The 15,570-nt window shown below is 46.2% G+C and overlaps 1 pseudogene; it reads left to right on the top strand.

Moving 5' to 3' along the window:
- The first annotated feature begins 89 nt into the window (after nucleotides 1–89).
- On the top strand, nucleotides 90–12,844 carry LOC712820 (ribosomal protein L6-like; annotated as a pseudogene).
- The last annotated feature ends 2,726 nt before the right edge of the window (nucleotides 12,845–15,570 follow it).

Raw genomic sequence — 15,570 nt, 5'->3', positions numbered from 1 at the left:
CTCGCTCCTCCTCCGCCCCCGCCCTTCGCCGCCGTCGCCCCCGTGATGTCACCGCTAGCGACGCCCGCCGCCACTTCCTGCTTCCCGTTAGCCGAGGACGGAGCCACGGCCGGGAATGGCAGCGCGGGGGTTCCGCGGAGGCGCTAAGCGCAGCGTCCAAAGCATCCTTGCTTCCTCCCGGAAATCGCGGCCGCCGGGTGTGAGCTGCGCGCTCGGCGGCTACGCCACTCCACCGACCGGGCGCGTCCGGGCCCACTGCCACATCGATTTCATTCATTTCGTTCCACAAATCGCCACTCGACTCATTAGCTGTGGAACCTTGGGGAAATTACCTACTGTCTCCGAGCCTCAGTTTCCTCCATTAGGCTGGGCGCGGTGGCTCACGCCCGTAACCCCAACAATTTAGGAGGCTGCAGCAAGAGTGTCGCTTAAGCCTAGGAGCTAGAGGCCAGCCTGGGCAAAAAAGACCTCATCTCTACAAAAAATGCAAAACCCTAGCCAGGCGTGGAGGCTGCGGCGGGAGGATAACTTAAGCCCGGGAAGTCGGTGCTGCAGTGAGTCGTGATCACGCCACTGCCCTCCAGCCTGGGCGACAGCAAGACACTGCCTAAAAAAACTAGTAATAGACCGGGCGCGGTGGCTCACGCCCGTAATCCCAGCACTTTGGGAGGCCGAGGCGGGCGGATCACGAGGTCAAGAGATCGAGACCATCCTGGCCAACATGGTCTCCACTAAAAATTCAAAAATGAGCTGGACGTGGTGGCGTTCGCCTGTAATCTCAGCTACTTGGGAGGCTGAGGCAGGAGAATCGCTTGAACCTGGGAGGCAGAGGTTGCAGTGAGCCGAGGTCGCACCACTGCGCTCCAGCCTGCAATAGAGCCAAACTCCGTCTCGATAATAATAATAACAAATACTACTTTGGGGTGGGAGCAGTGGCACACGCCTGAAATCCCAGCACTTCCCTTTGGGAGGCTGAGGCGGGCGAATCGCTTGAGTCCAGGAGTTGGGAACCAGCCCCGGCAAAATAGTGAAATCCCATCTCTACAAAAAATACAAAAATTAGCCGGGCGTGGTGTCACGCGCCTGTAGTCCCAGCTACTCGGGAGGCTGAGGTGAGAGAATTGCTTGAGCCTGGAGGGTCGAGGCTGCTGTGAGCCGAGATCAGGCCACTGCACTCAGGCCAGGTATGGTGGCTCACACCTTCATCCCAGCACTTTGGGAGGCCGAGGCAGGAGGATTGCTTGAGCCTAGGAGTTCAAGATCAGCCGGGGCAACATGGCACGACCCTGTCTCTAAAACAAAAAACAAACAAACGAAAAAGCTGGGTGGTGGGGAAGTATTATTTTGGACACTGTGAAGCTCGAGGAAGAGGGCAAGGCCAGAAACGGAGAAGCCAGTCAAAATACGGGAATACTGTAGTATTCTGGTCTGGGAATAATGGTGACTCAGACCAGATTGAGAAGAGTAGAGTTTTTTTACTTGATTGATGCCCATATAACTCATTGAAGGCTACAGATCTAGCTGGGTGTGGTGGCTCACACCTGTAATCCCAGGACTTTGGGAGGCCAAGGTGGGTGGATCATCTGAGGTCAGGAGTTCAAGACCAGCCTGGCCAACATGGTGAAACCCCATCTCAACTAAAAATACAAAGATTAGTCGGGGTTGGTGGCGCACACCTGTAGTCCCAGCTACTCCGGAGGCTGAGGAGGGAGAATTGCTTGAACCAGACAGACAGAGGTTGCAGTGAGCCCAGATCGCACCACTGCACTCCAGCCTGGGCGACAGGACAAGACTCTCAAAATAAATAAATAAAGGCTACAGATCTAGTGAATGGCAGAGCCATAAATTTAACCCATATCTATATAGCTCCAGCATCCTCATTGTTTTAATGCTTGCCCATTTCATTCATATACAAATGACTTTCATACTGTGTGCTAACTGCTTCAGCACTCATGTGCTCCTTACAGAGATCACCTTTAATATATGTCAATTTAATTCACATAATAGCCATTCAACAAGCATTTGTCCCTCTCCCTAAACCTGGCCACCTAGATGACAAGCAACATTTTAACTGATCTCAGGCCTGCAGGCCTAAACTTCCTAATCCAATCTCCACATAGTAGCCAGAGGAATCTAAACTACAAAACTAGGTGGGGCACCGTAGCTCATGCCTGTAATCCCAGCACATTGAGAGGCCAAGGCAGGTGGCTCACCTGAGGTCAGGAGTTCGAGGCCAGTCTGGCCAACATGGTGAAACCTCGTCTCTACTAAAAATACAATTAATTGTGGCCAGGCACAGTGGCTCACACCTATAATCCCAGCACTTTGGGAGGCCGAGGCAGGTGGATCACCTGAGGTCAGGAGTTTGAGACCAGCCTGGCCAACATGGTGAAACCCAATCTCTACTAAAAATACAAAATTTAGCTGGGTGCAGTGGTAGGCACCTGTAGTCCCAGCTACTTGGGAGACTGAAGCGAGAGAATTGCTTGAACCCAGGAAGTGGAGGTTGCAGTGAGCCAAGATTGCGCCACTGCACTCCAGCCTGGGCGACAGAGCGAGACTCCATCTCAAAAAAAAAAAAAAAAAAAACTGCAAAACTAGTCACTCCCTACATTGAATTCGTCAATGGCTTCTCCTTGTTTTTAGGATGAAATCCAAAAAAAAGAAAAGGTTTATCCCCCCGGGTGTGGTGGCTCACGTCTGTAATCCCAGTGTTTTGGGACTCCTAGGTGGGAGGATTGCTTGAGCCCGAAGAGTTCAAGAACAGCCTGGGCAACAGATTAAGACCCCTGTCCCTACAAAAAAAAAAGTTTTTTGTTTTGTTTGAGGCGGACTCTCACTCTGTCACCCAGGCTGGAGTGCAGTGGCGCAATCCCGGCTCACTGCAACCTCCACCTCCCGGATTCAAGTGATTCTCCTGCTTCAGCCTCCCAAGTAGCTGGGATTACAGGCACGAACAACCATTACCAGCAAATTTTTTTTTTTTTTTTTGTATCTTTAGTAGAGACAGGGTTTCATCATGCTGCCCAGGCTGCTTTCCAACTCCTGACCTCAAGTGATCCACCCACCTCAGCCTCCCAAAGTGCTGAATTACAGGCGTGAGCCAGCATGCCCGGCCCAAAAAAAAGTTTAAAAAAATTTTTTCAGACACAAGGTCTTGCTATGTTGCCCAGGCTGGCCTTGAACTCCTGGCCTCAAGCAGTCCTCCCACTTTGACCTCCTAAGGCCTTGGATTTACAGGTGTGAACCAATGCACCAGAGTTTTTTAACTCTGATCCCCAATCACTTCATCAGCCCGTCTCCCCACTACTCACTTCATTTTCTATGATCCAGCTATGCTGAATGACTTTCAGCTCCCCTCAATATGCCATATTCTTTCCCAACTTAGAGCCTTTTAACAGTTTGCTTTCTTTCCCCAGAGGGTTCTTCCTGACTCTCCTCCACATCAACTCTATGCCTCTGATCTCAGACTAGGAGCCACTTCCTCTGGAATACAAGCCTCACCTGATTCTCTAGTCCAGGTCAGCTGGTCACCAAGACACCTATCCTTAGAACCTAACACACTACACTATAAATCTAAGAGCCTGTATCATATAAGAAGCATCCAATTAAGTTCTTTCTTTTTTTTTTTGAGACGGAGTCTCACTTTGTCTCCCAGGCTGGAGTGCAGTGGCGCCATCTCGGCTCACTGCAAGCTCCCCCTCCCGGGTTCAAGCCATTCTCCTGCCTCAGCCTCCCAAGTAGCTGGGACTACAGGTGCTCGCCACCACGCTCGGCTAATGTTTTGTAATTTTTTTAGTAGAGATGGGGTTTCACCACATTAGCCAGGATGGTCTTGATCTCCTGACCTCATGATCCGCCTGCCTTGGCCTCCCAAAGTGCTAGGATTACAGGTGTGAGCCACTGCACCCGGCCACTTGATCTGGCAGCCTGGGTGTCTATAAGCAAGTCATTTGACTCCTCTGTGTCTGTTTCCTTCTCTGTAAAATAGGAATCAAAATCCTACCATAGGGTAGGTTTGTGAAGTCCTTGGAACAGTGTCTGGCAAAGTCAGCACTTGATAAAAGCTGGCTATCATTTGTCTCTTTTCCAAAGTAAACTATTAGCTCTTTGAGTGCAGGAACTACTACCTCCCTAGTGTTTCCTATATTCTGCATACTCTGCAACTAGAATGAATTATCTTTCTAAAATACAAATTTAATCACGTCACTCCCCTGTTGTATGAAGGAGGTTCAAACCCTCTAGCATTAAGTTGAACTCCTTCCCTTAGTACATCAGTCCCTTCTAGATATGGCCTGTGCCAACACCCTCACATAATCTGGCAGTTTCTAAAGGCTTCTAGCTGTTTCTTGCATCCCTGCCTTCCAAAATTTAGTTCCTACTGCCCGGAATACTCTTCAAACCCTTCTCCATCTGGAAAACAGTCATGCAAGGTTCAGCTCCAAGTTAAGCAGCTCCTCCAGAAAACATTCTTTCACTTTTTGAGAATAAAAGAGAGACTCCCTTCCTATGCTCCTGAGGTTGCCTTTTCATGCCGCTATCAGCACCTAACACATTTCAACATCATTGTGGGTTCTGTCATTGTTGTTCTGTGTCTTCCTCTAAATTATGAGCTCCTTTTAAGACAAAGTCATTGTCTTTTTTTTTTTTTTTTTTTTTTTTTAATACAGACAGGGTTTTGCCATGTTACCCAGATTGGTCTAAAACCCCTGGGCTCAAACAATCATCCTGCCTCCGCCTCCCAAAGTGCTAGGATTACAGGCATGAGCCACCGGCTGGTCTTCCCATCTTTATGTGCCTAGAGTAGTGCCTGGCATATTAATTTATATGGCCAGGCATGGTAGCTAACAGGAGGATCTCTTGAGACCAGGAGTTTGAGACCAACCTGGGCAACATAGCAAAAAAAAAAAAAAAAAAAAAAAAACTCCATCTGAATTTTATTTTACTTTATTTTATTTTATTTGTTGAGACGGAGTCTTTGCTCTGTTGCCCAGGCAGGAGTGCAGTGGCACGATCTCGGCTCACTGCAAGCTCCACCTCCCAGGTTGACACCATTCTCCTGCCTCAGCCTCCCAGTAGCTGGGACTACAGGCGCCTGCCACCAAGCCTGGCTAATTTTTGTATTTTTAGCAGAGACAGGGTTTCACCATGTTGCCAGGCTTTAAAAGATTTACTGTCTAACAAAAAACAAAAAATACAGCTGAGGCAACATTGTGAGACCCCGTGTCTACAAAAAATGTAAAAAAATTAGCCAGGTATGGTGGTGTGCACTGTACTCCCAGCTACTCAGGGGGCTGAGGTGGGAGGATTGCTTGAACCCAGGAGGTTAAGGCTGCAGTGAGCCATGATCTCACCTTGCATCCCATCCTGGGCGACAGAGTGAGACTCCGTCTCAAAAAAAAAAAAAAAAAAAATTAGGCTGGGTGAGGTGGCTCAGGCCTGTAATCCCAGCACTTTAGGAGGCCGAGGTGGACAGATCACCTGAGGTTAGGAGTTTGAAACCAGCCTGGCCAACATGGTGAAATCCCATCTCTAATAAAAATGCAAAAAAATTGCCAGGCTCACGCCTGTAATCCCAGCACTTTGGGAGGCCGAGGCAGGCAGATCACAAGGTCAGGAGATCAAGACCATCCTGGCTAACACGGTGAAACCCGGGCTCTACTAAAAACACAAAAAATTAGCCGGGCGTGGTGGTGGGCGCCTGTAGTCCCAACTACTCGGGAGGCTGAGACAGGAGAATGGCTTGAACCCAGGAGGCAGAAGTTGCGGTGAGCCAAGATCACGCCACTGCACTCCAGCCTGGGCAACAGAACAAGACTCCAACTCAGGAAAAAAAAAAAAAAAAGGTTAAGTGTCTGCAAAAATGTCTGCTTTGTGATTAAAGTGCTGCACAAATTTCAGAGAATTTTATACATGCAAAACTAAGCTTAATAAAAATATTTACTTTATAACTAACATGTTATTTTGTCCAACTAATGAATTGTAAATTTTGCAATACCGCAACAAAACACAAGAGGGGGTTCATCTACGTTTTTATTTTATTGACAGGTCATTCAACAACTATTTTGGGGTGTTTACTAGGTGAAATTCTCTGAGATTGCCAGAAATTTTGAGGGGCCCACGTAAGCAGCTGTGCATTTCATTCATTCATTGTAGTATATTTACTGCAGTTGAAGTTTCTAAGAGGTGCTTTGCTGAGGAAATTTGCTAAACAAATAAAGCTGCTGACATTCCCATTCTCAAAAAAAAGGGCAGTGTTCATCTGATCATTGTATTTGTATCTTCAGTCAATCAGAATCAGAAAAAGGCTAAATGATTCCCAGAGACACAGCCATGAAGCAGGTGGTTTCGATCTGAAAAAAAATCAAGGTGAAAAGCTCTAGCAACCAGAAAAAAACAAATGGAGGAAAATGGAAAACGCAAGATAGAAGGTATTACAAATGTGTACATGTTGGCTCAAGGGCTTTGAAGCAGTAAAGAACTATCACATATACTGTGTTATTTTGCAAAAGATAACAAGTATTCTTATTTTTAATTCTAACATGAGCAAAACTCTCATGCATCTTCATTAATCATCTCTTTAATCTTGCAGCCTAATGGTCAAGAGTGCAATCTTTGGAATCAGATCTATGCTGTGAGCAAGTTACTTAATGTCCTGGACTTACCTCAGTTTCCTCATAATAGTATCGTTCACAGGTTGTTGGGAGAATTAAATGAGATAAAGCAAGGCACATTGCATGCAATATTGCTTATTATATCCGGCGCATAAACTTTAGCAGAATACTTAACAACAACTAGGATGTTGATGATCAGATGATAGTGGTGATGATGGTGACAATAACAAGACCTAACAGTTGGCCAGGCATGGTGGCTCACGCCTGTAATCCTAGCACTTTGGGAGGCTGAGGTGGGTGGATCACTTGAGGTCAGGAGTTCAAAACTAGCTTGGCCATCATGGTGAAACCCTGTCTCTACTAAAAATACAAAAAATTAGCTGGGCATGGTGGTGTGCGCCTGTTCTCCCTGCTACTCGGGAGGCTGAGGCAGGAGAATCACTTGAACCCGGGAGACAGAGGTTACCTTGAGCCAAGATCACGCCACGGCACTCCAGCCTGGGTGACAGAGCGAGACTCCATCTCAAAAGAAAAAAAAAAAAAAGAGCTAACACTTTTGTAGCATTTACCATCCATCAAATATGCTTCTCAGTACTGCTGTGTATATTATTTAATGTTCCCAACAACCTTATGAAGTAAGTTACTATTGTTATCCTCACTTTATATTTTTTTACTTTTTTTGAGACAGAGTCTCATTCTGTAGGCCAGACAGGAATGAGAAAGGCCATGTACAAGAGGAAGTACTCAGCTGCTAAATCCAAGGTAAGGGAGAGGGGACCACTGACTTTATCTCAAGTGACAAGATTAGGGCTCACTGCACTGCAGCCCAGACCTCCAGGACTCAAGTGATCCTCCCGCCTTAGCCTCCCAAGTAGCTGGGACTACAGGCACTAACCACCACACTCAGCTAATTTTGTTGTTGTTGTTGTTTTTGTTTTGAGACTGAGTCTGGATATTGTTTTGAGACTGAGTCTGTTATTGTTTTGAGACTGAGTCTTTGAGGCTGGAGTGCGGTGGGACGCAGTGGCAGGATCTCAGCTCACTGCAACCTCCGCCTCCTGGGTTTAAGCGATTCTCCCGCCTCAGCCTCCCGAGTAGCTGGGATTACAGGCGCCCACCACCACGACCGGCTAATTTTTGTATTTTTAGTAGAGATGGAGTTTCACCATGTTGGCCAGGCTGGTCTCAAACCCTTGACCTCAAGCGATCTACCCGCCTCGGCCTCCCAAAGTGCTGGGATTACGGGCGTGAGCCACCGCGCCCCGCCATTCCCCCCCGCCTTTTTTGAGACGGAATCTTGCTCTGTTGCCCAGAGCAGTGTTGCGATCTCGGCTTACTACAACCTCCACCTTCAGATTCAAGTGATTCTCCTGCCTCCGCGCCTCGAGTAGCTGACATTACAGGCACTCACCACCACGCCCGGCTAACTTTTGTATTTTTAGTACAGACGGGATTTCGCCATATTGGCCAGGCTGGTCTCGAACTGCCAACCTCACGTGATCCGCCTGCCTAGGCCTCCCAAAGCGCTGGGATTACAGCCGTGAGCCACCCCACCCGGCCTAGGATTTACTAGTTTTTTCTCATTAGCGAAATACTACATTCCCCATGATGCCCCAGATCCGGAAGGAAGTGAGACTCGCACTTCCCATGATTGCTTATAGACCGGAAGCCGAGACCTTAGTTCTCTTTCCCATCTTGCAAGGTAAGAATGGCAGGGTTCTCTGCAAGACTCGAGTTCAGGACTTCAATCCTTCGCCATCCGAACCTGGAGGGCATCCAGTCGACACCTGCAGGGGTCGGACATGCCCAGGGCTAACTGAGAGGCCTTCCAGACGCTTCATTTTTGCCGTTTGGGTTTGCGGCGGGGCACGAAGAGGGTGAGGTAGAATGCCGTAGTGGCTTCCTCCGGCTGTTGGCCACGCTCTTGGACTAGGGGAACGAGGCCCTTTCGGGGACCCGTAGCGTACTGGTGGGTGTTAGAGGAAGCGGGGCGACGGCGCGTGCATTGAGTTCCCGGTCCTGGGTTCCAGAGGATGACAGTGAGCGTGTCGCAGCCACGTTGGGCTTCCGCACTGAAGCCAAAACATTTCGCGTCTCTCAGCATCCGCGACCGGAAGTCGCCTCTTGGTCTTTGCGATCTTTTTCTGTTTGGGCTCAGTTTGGACTGATTGTTTGTGTTCGCAATTCCTAAATCGAGTTTCTTGAAAAAAGACACTGCTTTTAAGGGTTAAGACGAAAGGTACTAAAAGGAATTTCAAGTTCTGGTCCTGGTGCTTCCAACCTGTGGGCACATTTTGCATCTAAGTTTTCTAATTCGCAAAACAGTGATAAAAAAATAATGGTTGTACGGACTTCTGACTGCTCAGTATTTGGCAAAAACCTAATAGGTGTGAGATAGTTTCAAATCCTCAAGAGAATAGTTTATAGTGTGTTGGGGAGACAACCCCCAAATGAGACATAGTGAAGGTTGGAGTAGAATGGGTAGAGTTGAAGGCCTGTATCTTACCGGGGAAGGGATTGTAGTCTGGGGAGCTCAGCCCATTCATGTACAGGTTCGTCGTTGTCTTGTTAAGAGATGAAATGCCTTACTAGCTGGGCGAGGTGGCGGGCGCCTGTAGTCCCAGCTACAGGGGAGGCTGAGGCAGGAGAATGGCGTAAACCTGGGAGGCGGAGCTGGCAGTGAGCTGAGATCCGGCCACTGCACTCCAGCCCGAGCGACAGAGCAAGACTTCGTCTCAAAAAAAAAAAAAAAAAAGAGATGAAATGCCTTTTTTGTCTACAAAAAATATTTGTAGATGGCGGGTGAAAAAGTTGAGAAGCCAGATACTAAAGAGAAGAAACCCGAAGCCAAGAAGGCTGATGCTGGTGGCAAGGTGAAAAAGGGTAACCTCAAGGCTAAGAAGCCCAAGAAGGGGAAGCCCCATTGCAGCCGCAACCCTGTCCTTGTCAGAGGAATTGGCAGGTATTCCCGATCTGCCATGTATTCCAGAAAGGCCATGTACAAGAGGAAGTACTCAGCCGCTAAATCCAAGGTAAGGGAAGAGGGAACCACTGACCATTATGTCTTACCCTTTATTGGCATTCTCTTATTGTTGATGCATTTGTGTCCTTGCAGGTTGAAAAGAAAAAGAAGGAGAAGGTTCTTGCAACTCTTACAAAACCAGTTGGTGGTGACAAGAACGGCGGTACCCGGGTGGTTAAACTTCGCAAAATGGTAAGATATGGGGACACTGTAAATTGGATTTTCGGTTTATGCTTGAATGCTGAAGGTGTTTTTGAATACTTTGATACTGTAAGTTTCTGCATACCAGAGAATTTCTGGTAGAAAATAAAGGGCTCTGGGTTTGCAATTTGGCTTCAACATTCACTGTTAATCTTAAATAATTTAAGTTAGTCTTCTGTGCTTTGTTCCTTTGCATATAAAATGGGAATGAGGCTGGGCATGGTGGCTCATGCCTGTAATCCCAGCACTTTGGGAGGCTGAGGTGAGCAGATCACCTGAGGTCAGGAGTTCAAGACCAGCCTGGCCAACATGGTGAAACCACATGTCTACTAAAAATACACAAATTAGCCGGTTGCGTGCCTGTAGTCCCAGCTACTCTGGAGGCTGAGGCAGGAGAATCGCTTGAACCCGGGAGGCAGAGGTTGCACTACTGCACTCCAACCTGGGCGACAGAGGGAGACTCCATCTCAAAAAAAAGATGGGAATGAGGGTTTACCTCCAAGAGTTACTATGGAGATTAAATGAAATAATACAGAGCCTGTTGTATAGAACATTTCCCACTAGAGCAGTGTTTCTTGGCCCCCTTTACCACACACAAGACCCAATGTAGTCTCAGGATTTGCTCTGTGATTTTCGTTATGAGAACGTTCCCAAGTAAGTTACACCAAACAGTTTCACAGTTGAAGATTACTGCATGAGAGGGAAGTTGACAGTTGTCTTGTGAACTCGTTTTCCTATTAGGTGACAATAACTCCAAATAGGTTATTGTGAGTTATTTGTAGTTACGTCTTTAATGGCCCTTGCATGGTGTCTAACTTTTGCAACAAATGATCTGCCAGTTCTACTGTCTGGTTTTATGCAATTTGTTTTCCTTTGTGCATGAAGTGGGAGTAAGACTTGTTGCTGTGAGGATCAGATGAAGTGGCTAGGATATTAACACACTTTACTTGAAATGGAAAACAAGCCATGTATCCCTAATCTGCAAAATATGGCATGTCACACGTGTAATCTCTGGGGTTTAGTTTTTGCTCAGGATTACAAAGGTGACTTGCTTGATGCTTTATTTGCTTGAACACACAGCTCATTCATTAAATGGTTTCTATCCTGTTTTGCACACAGGATGCAGAACCATAATTGACCTTTTCCAAGTTTAAAATCTACTTAGCAGAAATGAAAATGGAATCGTGTAAATGTTATACTTCAAAATAAATAAAAAGACTATAGCAAAAGTTTGGCTGACATAGCTCGCTTCTACCAATCTGAATGGCTTATTTAAATAAGTTGGATCTATGGACTCTCCCCAGCCTAGATATTATCCTACTGAAGATGTGCCTCGAAAGCTGTTGAGCCACGGCAAAAAACCCTTCAGTCAGCACGTGAGAAAACTGCGAGCCAGCATTACCCCCGGGACCATTCTGATCATCCTCACTGGACGCCACAGGGGCAAGGTGAGAGTTTCTGTGCTTGAGGAGCTTCACTGCAGCTGCCTGGGGTTCCTGGTGGCAATGCGTTTGCATGCTAGGTGTAGTTTTCCTTTATTTACCTGTGTTTGGGGCAAGGGGAAATGATCTGCAAGATACAACTTATTTGTGGCAAATAACAAGTTTAATCCATGGTGATTTATTAGCCATTTCCTGCTGTTGATTATGTTACACATGTTCATTTGCTCAAAAATATATTTATGCCTGGAGTGTACTACCTTAGTAGCTTGCTGTGGTTGCTTCCAGAACTGCTGAGCTATATACATATACATGTAGAAATTTCCTTTACCCAAATTTAGATGCTTGTGATTTTATGAATTTAGAAGTCAGTTTTTAATTGCAGAAAACTAATTATTTTCTTTTTTAACTTACAGAGGGTGGTTTTCCTGAAGCAGCTGGCTAGTGGCTTGTTACTTGTGACTGGTAAGAAAATCCTTGGATTGTGATGTTCTGTGAAACTTCCATTTTTAAATGCTTGCAGTATACACATTTGTTTGCTACTGCCTACATGGTAGACACTTTTTAATGCCACAAGTGTCTGAGGCCCATTTCATTGCCTTGTGTGCATGTGGGTTAGACAGGTGGTCTTTCTTGTGTAGCAGCATAACAAGTAATGGTCACCTAAATTGCCGGATGACGATTGTTCCCCCTTTTCCTTGCTAAATTACTTTTTCCCCCTTAGGACCTCTGGTCCTCAATCGAGTTCCTCTACGAAGAACACACCAGAAATTTGTCATTGCCACCTCAACCAAAATCGATATCAGCAGTGTCAAAATCCCAAAACATCTTACCGATGCTTACTTCAAGAAGAAGAAGCTGCGGAAGCCCAGACACCAGGAAGGTGAGATCTTCGACACAGAAAAAGAGGTAAGTTTCTACTTGTCTCTCCTGTGTTAGCACTGGCCCTTCTTGTGAAAAGAAACAGGCCTCAGCATTGTTGCACAAAAAGAAGAAAAATGAAAGGTTAAATAATGAGGAATACCAGGAGATACTTAGTGTTCCAGATTCTTCTAAATTGAGTAGTTCTTTTAGCAGTTTGGGAGCTCAACTTAGAATTCTGAAGTTTGGTGGAATTGTGTGGGAATTAACTGCTATTGGGAATGTGCCCTTACTTATCCTTGGTGTGTACTACAATATACAAAAGCTTAAGAGCTGTTTTTATTACGTAAAAAATGGGTTGTATTTCACAGCATTCCAAGGAAAGGATTGTCAAAATTGTCTTTAATGTTTTCTAAGTATTCTTGGACATTAGTACTTGTGAGACAGGACTCCTTAGTTGACCTCTACAAGTAATTTGATATGTGCCTGTTTTAAAATGTTTAACTTTCTCTTTATTTAGAAATACGAGATTACAGAGCAGCGCAAGATTGATCAGAAAGCTGTGGACTCACAAATTCTACCAAAAATCAAAGCTGTTCCTCAGCTCCAGGGCTACCTGCGATCTGTGTTTGCCCTGACGAATGGAATTTATCCTCACAAATTGGTGTTCTAAATGTCTTAAGAACCTCATTAAATAGCTAAGTACATTTTGCTTGTGTCTCTTGTAAATTTTTGGTTTTTTAAAAAAATTCTTACTGCCTAAAGGTGTAGTTTGACCATGCCAGGTCACCTGGGGATTTCCTTTGTAGAGAATGGGATTGGAAGGGAGTGGTGTCTACAGGAGAGCTTGCTTGTTGGCTTTGCATTGGTGTTCTTGGCTTCAGATTCATTCTTGGTGCCTGGCTAATAACTTTGTCATCCACCTTCTACCAAGGTAAGGTGGTGGCATTTTCCCACTCGGCCCTGAAGAAGTCAGTGCTAAACTACATGGATGAGAGAAGAGAATAACTGCTGACTACTCAGACAACAAACTCCCATTTCTCCCTCGTGTGCTCAATTCACAACTCCTCCCCAATAATTATGAGGCCGTGTTCTGTTTCCCAGGCCAGTGCAGTGGAAGTTCATGGGCACATTTATCACGTATTACGGCCCCAATTCCTATTGCCTGGGCTAGTTCAACTCTTGGTCTTTAGCTTATTCTTCTGCCTAGACCTCTCAAGGTATTGGGATTATAGGCATAAGCCACCGCACCCTGCCAGGTTTGTGCATTTTAATTTTGGCAGTTTCTCCCACTCTCCCAAGTGTTAGACCAGTTTATTTGTTCTGATAATGTACAAGAGTACCCGTCTTCTCATAGGTGGGTTATCAAACTTGGATTTCTGCCGATGGGAAAGTGAAAAATGGGCTGGGTGTGCTGACTTCCACCTGTAACCTCCACATTTTGGGAGGTGGGACCAGGAGGATCGCTTGAGCCTAGGAGGTCCAGGCTGTGGTGACCTGTGATTTCACCGCTGCACGGCATCCTGGGCAACAGTGACACTGTCCAGAAAAAGTGAAAAAAGGCCAGGTGCCATGGCTCAACCTGTAGTCTCAGCACTTTGGGAAGCTGAAGAGGGCTGATCAACTGAGGTCAGGATTTTGAGACCAGCCTGGCCAACATGGTGAAACCCCGTCTCTACTAAAAATACAAAAAAAAAAAATTTTTAGCTGGACGTGGTGGCAGGTGTCTGTAATCCCAGCTACTTGGGAGGCAGAGGTTGCGGTAAGCTGACATCACACCACTGCACTCCAGCCTGGGTGACAGAGCAAGACTGTCTCAAAAAAAAGCTGTTAATGTTACTAGAATATTTTTAAATGACATATTATGTTTATATAAACATTTTTATTAAAAACTTGGGCCAGGCACAGTGGCTCACTCCTGTAATGTGTGCACTCCAGCCTGGGCAACAAGAGCAAAACTCCATCTCAAAAACACAAAAAAGCCCAACCTGGTGGCATGTACCTGTGGTTCTGGCTACTTGGGAGGCTGAGGTGGGAGAATGGCTTGAGCCTGGGAGTTCGAGTCTTCAGTGAGCTATGATTGCACCACTGCAGTCCAGCCTGGGCAACAGAGCAAGACCCTGTCTAAAAATAAAACATTCTCCAAAGCAAAAAAGTATGAGGACAATGGTTTTACATTTCTGCAAATGTCTTTCATGTCTGGCTTCATAGGAGGCAGATTTTCATATCTGCTTCTTCAATCTATTGCAGTATCACATTATATATTACACCTTGGGAAAACAAACTCCATTCTACACTGGAGTTGAAAGGACAGTAGTATGACAAATCGTTTTAACTTCACAGGTCCCTTTTCGAGGATCTCAGGAACACCTAAGAATCCCTAGATCCTACTTTGAGAATCATTGCATTAGCCTCTGCATTGTTTCAGAGGTTTGGAATCAGATTCCATGCCTTTTGTTTTGACCAATAGAATGTGGCATAAGTGATGTGGATCATCCAGGCCTAGGCCTTGTGCAGCTGCCTTTCTTTCCCTCCTGGGACACTGCTGCAGCCATGCATAGAAGCCAGGGCTAGCCTCCCTGAGGGTAGATGAGACCATAGGGAGAGAAAGCCAGCCAAGAGCCAGCTTCAACCACCAGCCATGCAAGTGAGGCCAGCCAGCCACAGTCAAACTTCCAGATGCCTGCAGTCACATGAATGACCCCAGGCAGGACCAGCAGAACTACCCAGCAGAGCCTAACCCAAAATGCTGACCCACAGAATTATAAGCACATAAAATAGTTGTTCTAAGCCAGTGTTTTTTGCTTTTTGTTTTGTTTTTTTTGAGACGGAGTCTTGCTCTGTTGCCCAGGCAGTGGTGCCATCTCAGCTCACTGCAACCTCAACCTCTGCCTCCCAAATTCAAGTGATTCTTCTGCCTCAGCCTCCTGCATAGTTGGGACTACAGGCACCTGTCACTGTGCCCAGCTAATTTTTTTTTTTTTAAAGTAGAAACAGGGTTTCACCAAGCTGGCCAGGCTGGTCTGGAACGCCTGACCTCAAGTGTTCCTCCTGCCTCGGCCTCCCAAAGTGCTGGGATTACAGGCGTGAGCCACCATGCCTGGCAAGTGTCTTTATTTTCTTTTACTTATCCAGATGAGCTAACTTTCTAAAAGTTACCACATGTACTGCTTTTATAACAAAAGACTATTGTTATTTTAAAAAGCAAATTGCAGAAAATTATGTGAAATACCACTTTTTTTTTTTTTTTTTTTTGAGACGGAGTCTCGCTCTGTCGCCCAGGCTGGAGTGCAGTGGCCAGATTTCCGCTCACTGCAAGCTCCGCCTCCCGGGTTCGCGCAATTCTCCTGCCTCAGCCTCCCGAGCAGCTGGGACTACAGGTGCCCGCCACCTCGCCCGGCTAGTTTTTTTTGTATTTTTTTAGTAGAGACGG

The sequence above is a fragment of the Macaca mulatta genome, chromosome 11 (assembly GCF_049350105.2).
Source record: "Macaca mulatta isolate MMU2019108-1 chromosome 11, T2T-MMU8v2.0, whole genome shotgun sequence".
Taxonomy (NCBI): domain Eukaryota; kingdom Metazoa; phylum Chordata; class Mammalia; order Primates; family Cercopithecidae; genus Macaca; species Macaca mulatta.
This window is presented reverse-complemented; position numbering and strand designations above follow the sequence as displayed.